The sequence below is a fragment of the Ochotona princeps genome, chromosome X (assembly GCF_030435755.1).
Source record: "Ochotona princeps isolate mOchPri1 chromosome X, mOchPri1.hap1, whole genome shotgun sequence".
NCBI lineage: Eukaryota > Metazoa > Chordata > Mammalia > Lagomorpha > Ochotonidae > Ochotona > Ochotona princeps.
In genome coordinates this window covers 64,930,052-64,936,051 of record NC_080865.1, presented here as the reverse complement: position 1 = coordinate 64,936,051, position 6,000 = coordinate 64,930,052, and positions in this window count along the sequence as shown.

Sequence of the window (6,000 nt, the reverse complement as noted above, 5' to 3'; positions counted from 1 at the left end):
GTGAAAAGTAAGGGTCTTATTTTTTACTTCTACAGGCAAATACCCAACTGTCCCAACACGATGTATTGAAGAGACAAACATTTTTCCCTGGATTGTGTTCAGTTCTCTTGCCAAAGTTTGGTTGCCTGCACTTTTGTGGGCTCATTTCTTGGATTTCTTTTCTGTTCCATTGATCTCTGTTTTTGTACCAATACCAGACTGTTTTATTACCACTGCTTTGTAGTATGAATTGAGGTCTGGAATTGTGATTCTTCCAGTTTTATTTGTAAAATGAAGAATAAATAAAATTTTTATTTCAATTAAAATATTTTATTTTAAAATCTATTTTATTTATTTATTTATTTAAAATATTTATTTATTATTATTGAAAACTCAAATATGCAGAGAGGTGGAGAGACAGAGAGGAAGATCTTCCTTCCAATGATTCACTCTCCAAGTGACTGCAACAGCTGGAGCTGATTTGATCCTCAACCAGGAGTCAGGAGCTTCTTCCAGTTCTCCCAAGTAGGTGCAGGGTCACACAGTTTTGGATCATTCTCGACTGCTTTCCCAGGCCATGAGCAGGGAGCTGGATGTGGAGCGGGGCTGCTGGAATTAGAACCAGTGCACATATATGATCCCCGCATGTGCAAAGTGAGGACTTTAGCTGCTAGGATACCGAGATGGGCCCTATTTCATTTCTTGAAAAGTTTAAAATAGATGATAGCATTGCTAATTGTGGTCTCTAGTATTTCCAGAAAAAAAATAATGTATCATATTCTCTATTTCTGAGGAGAATGTTGGAATTTTGATCGGGACTGCACTGAATCTATGTATTGCTTTTGGTAACATGGATGTTTTGATTTTGTTGGTTGTATTTATCCAGGATCTTGCTAAAACTCCCCATCTTTTCATGTCTTCTTTTATTTCTTTTAAAAGTATTTTTTAAGGATTTACTTATTTTTATTACAAAGTCAGATATACAGAGAGAAGGAGAGACAGAGAGGAAGATCTTCCATCCGATGAGTCACTCCCCAAGTGAGCGCAATGGCCTGAGCTGCGCTGATCTGAAGCCGGGAACCTGGAACCTCTTCTGGGTCTCCTACGCAGGTGCAGGGTCCCAAGGCATTGGGCCGTTCTTGACTGCTTTCCCAGGCCACAAGCAGGGAGCTAGATGGGAAGTGGAGCTGCCGGGATTAGAACTGGCCCCCATATGGGATCCCGGGGCATTCAAGGTATAGCCGCTAGGCCACACCGCCGGGCCCAATTTTTTAAAAAATATTTTATACTTTCTTCCTTTAGTTTTCCCACATCTTTGGTTAAGGCTTACCCGCTTTTTTAAAAAGGGGGCTATATTTACAAGTTCTTTCTCAGCCATGCAGGTGTTTCTGTTCACTAGGGTCATTGATTTATATTCATTGATTTTATAACCTGTTACTTTGCCAAACTCTCCAGGGTCTCTTTATTGAGTATTTTCGTTCTATGTATAGAATCATTGATCTGTGAACAAGGATAATTTTGATTTCATTTCCAATTTGAATTCCTTTTATTATCTTTCTTTTTGAATAGCTCTAGTGAGAACTTTGAGTATGATGTTGAGGAGAGCAGTAGTGAAAGTGGACATCACTATTTTAAATCTTAGTGGAAAAGCATCCAGGCTTTCCCTGCTTATTATGATGTTGGTATTTTTTTTCATGAATTGTTTTAGCTGTTGTAGAATGTTCTTTCTGTGCTTATCTTGAAAGGTCTTTTAGCATAAAATGGTTTGGGATTTTATCAAATGCCTTCTCAGCATATACTGAGATGATCATATGGTTTCATTTTTCATTTTGTTGATGTGGTGTATCATTTAATCATTCATGTATGTTAAACCATTCCTGAAGTTCAAGGATAAATCCCACATAGTCCAGGTGAATGATTTCTCTGATGTATTGTTGAATTCCTTTGGCTAGTATTGAGAAATTTTGCATTTAAATTCATTGGGAATATTGGTCTGCAGTTCTTTTTGTTATTTTTCTATATGACTTTGGTATCTAAGATCATGCTTCTTTGATGAACAAATTCTCAATAGTTTTATTCAGCTATAGAATGTAAAATGTTAGCATCTATTATAGAATTTTTGGCCCAGAGTGTAAATAATTTTTTTTCATTTACAATTACTAAATGGGGTATAACTTCTCATTCTGTTTTTCTTGATAGTAAACTACATTTATCTGTGTTCTCCTTTGTTTTTTTTTTCTTGGAGAGGAAGTGTAGCTTAATTTTATTGTTGAGTTATTTACTTATTTAACCTTGATTTTAAGGAAATGGAGAGAGTGGACAGTGAGTGGGAGTGACAGAAACCTCACCTTCTGGTTCTCTCTCTAAATGCTTCCAATTATTACAGCTGAGGCAGGTGTAAATCAGAATCTAGCAACTCTATATGGGTCTCCCATATGGGTGAGGAAGATACAACCACCAAAACCATCACCTACTGCCTTCCAGAGTGTACAATAGCAGTAAACAAGATTGGAAGTGTAGCCAGGGCTCAAACCTATGGACTCAGATATGAGATTCAGGCATGCAAAGCAGCATTTTAATTGCTATGCAAATACTACCCCTATTTTTGAATCAGAATAAACAACACTAATGTATATTAAGATGCTTCCTTTGTTACTGCTTTAGAAGTGACTGTGTATACAAAGAGCGTATTTGTGTTAAGATCCTCCACAATTTTTAAAGAGGTTTGCTCCTGTGAATGAAATGAGTGGTAATCTGGTACTTCTAAGACTGAGTAATTAAAACTGTTGAATCCAAAGATTCAGTGGTGGGAAATTAACATGACCACAAATATAAGCTATATTTTTCAATATCAGGTAAAACAATAAAGTGATAGTTATGCTATTATGTATTTGTATGGTATTTCTCTTCAAACATGCTCAGAACTTTGACAGGAGAACAGGACATAGGGTCTTTCAAACGCCAATTCTGGTGCATTATATTGATACTCCTGAGAAATTGTTTGAGGACAATGGTGTGTTTTTAAGACCATACTAGATTTTGAATTTTAGTATGAGTGCAAGACATTCTACTATGGTAGTTTGTAGAGAATTTTATTGGGCCGTGTGGCCAGTTTATGCAGTCGTATATTCAACTTTTTAATAATATAAAGTGAACATGCTACTTTGAACCGTAGGGGCAAGGCAAGGAGAGTTATCATCTTGGTGCTCATGATAAACATTTCGCAATGATAGTTCTCAATGAACACATCTCCAATATTCTGATGTTTGCACTAACTCCTCAGTTTCAAGCTGCGTTTAGCAATTGCTTCTAATAATGAGATATAAAAAATTGTGGGGTGCCATGCCTCTTACTAGGTGACAAAATATGTTATTTTTATAGTCTTTTGTGTTCTGTGATTTGTGTGTGTGTGTGTTGCATGATTTGATGTATCAAGCTGCTATGTTGGAAAGTTCTATATTGCAAGAAACTGAGTTCACTCTTAGTTTAATAATCAGCAAAGAATTAGAGACATCATTCTTATAGTTGATGGATAACTGGATGTGGATTGACATCCACAAAAGTGATCATAATGGCAGAACCTTTCCTTCTTGAACTTTCAAATGAGATCGTATCCTCAACCCACAACTTGATTGCATCTTGTATCTGTGGAATACTTTTGAGACAAATGACTCAGGCAAGGGCTGCTCGGATTACTGATGAGCACATACTGTAATATTACAAATTTACCCTTTTATTTTAGAGTAATATTTTGGCAATATTATATTTTGTATCACAAGATATCAGTTTTAATAATAACATATTCCATCGTTTATGGAAAATGCGGCACTATGAAAAAGTTGCATGAGTTTTGCTTCCTTAAGGAAAATTGAGAAACTTAATAAAGTGTCGGTATGGCAATAGAGCAGGCCAAGCACACATCTCAATAAGGAAGTAACCCAATGGGACGTTGGTTTGATATGGTATTAAACAAATGGTCTAGTTCAAATGGCAGTATTTTTACAGCTTGAGTTTAAATACATGGCTTGAAGCACACATTTGGAGCCATGCATCATTTGAAGCACATGCATGAATATTCTAGTATCCTTAAGTAGAGACAGTTCTATCAAAATTCAATTTAAAAATAAAAAGAGGAGGTGAAACAAAATGGTGACTGCAAGTTGCTGCAGTGATCATCTTCCTAGCGTGAAACCAGTTTGAGTAGTGATTCACGTATCACGTCATCTTCACAAGAGCTAAAGAAACCAAGCGAGAGACCTTAGGACCTGTCTTTAATGTAACAATAATGGTAGTACACAAATTGAAGAAAGCAGGAAGGACAGAGATGTTTGCATTAACTGTCCCTGCTCAATATAGTACGGCCAAAAAAGGAGCACCCTGACTCCCAGACCTTAGCCTTAGCTCTGTACCAATGCCAGCATAATAAAAACCAATGCTTCACAGGGCCTTATGAACCCTGCTTCTATTTTATGTCTTTTACTTAATCTGGAAACAAGTACATCAATTGTACAAGTGTTTCATAGTGCTGATGTCTTATTCTAATTTTAAAGTGTTAGTAGCAAACTCATAACTGCTGCAGTGTGGTATTTTTCTGGTACAAATAATTTTCTCTATTCAAATTTAAGAAGGAAATTTTGATAGGCATAACACTAAATTCATTTAGTTGGTCTGCAAAATTTTCAACTGTTTGGGGATCAGGCTTGGCTTAAGTCTAGTAGTCACAACTCCTCAAACTTCAGTTATTGTCTTATATCATAGAAAATTTATTACTCTACTGGAGGAAGGTGATGAATTTTATTAATAAATTAAAAATTTTGTTTAAAGAGAATATGTCCTTTCATGTTGAGATACAGAAAAAGTTAATGAAATGTTTGAAAATGTAAATATAAAGCAAACTGGAGGTTAAATTTTATGTTTTTCCTCAAGGAGTTATATTTGAATGTAGAATTAAGAGTAGGATCTAGACAGACTTGAAAATTGTGTTTTAATTTTAGTAATAGAATCAGTCATATCAATAGAAAGATAAGATATCAAGATGTTCACTTAGAAGATAGGTGAAGATCTTGGGCATAGTGGCCTCTATTTTTGTGAAAGAAAAAATTAAGTCTCAACAGATGAAGAATTGTGCAAAAGAAAAATAAAGACTGCTCTGTATCTACCCTCTGAAAAGAACACAATTTAATTGTAAAGTCTACAGTTTTAACTGTATCAGAAAGATTGACTACAGCCCAATGAAATTTAATAGAGAATAGATGAATGTTCTCAGACAACAATCAGCAATGATTCCCCAGTAGGGAACAAGGATCCAGGAGATTATTGAAGGACTACGGATAACAAATTAAGGGGAAAGAAAGGATCAATTTGGGAAAGCAAACTGTAATCGGGGATAGCTACACAAAGTGATTACATAAATCAGGATGGTTTTGAAGAAAAATCAGTGTAAAATAATATTAAAAGATTTTTGGATAGCTTTCAAAGCAGTACACTTATTTGAGTTGGGAATTTACATAGAACATATTCTAAAGGAACTATTCTAAGAAATTTGATGAATTCGAACTCAAAAGCACTGTACATCAAATATTAGACATGTTAAAGGCGGAAAATAGTTACACATTGGTCTGTTGTGAGATTGTCTCTTGTGTACCATTATCCAATTCTAGAAGATGAAAGTCCACATGATTTGTCTAAAGAACAAATGTTTTAAATTTTTTAATATTTATTTTATTTTTGATAATTTTTACATATTTGTTTAGGGTGCAAAGGGTCAAAGCTAGAGGAAAGTGGATGAGACCACTGTTCTCACATTTTTTTTTTTCTTTCTTCCAAAGGAAACAGTCACACTCATCTTCACAACCATCCCAGGGTCCCTGATGTGGGGCATGTTCTGAGGTCCTGTTCGATTGGTTTTGATAGTTCAACAGTTCAGTATTGCTCCTGATCTGGCCACTCCTAAGCATAATGAACTCTCTCCAGACTCCACTGGCTGACATAGTCCACCTTAGAGTCTCCATTTGCCCAGGT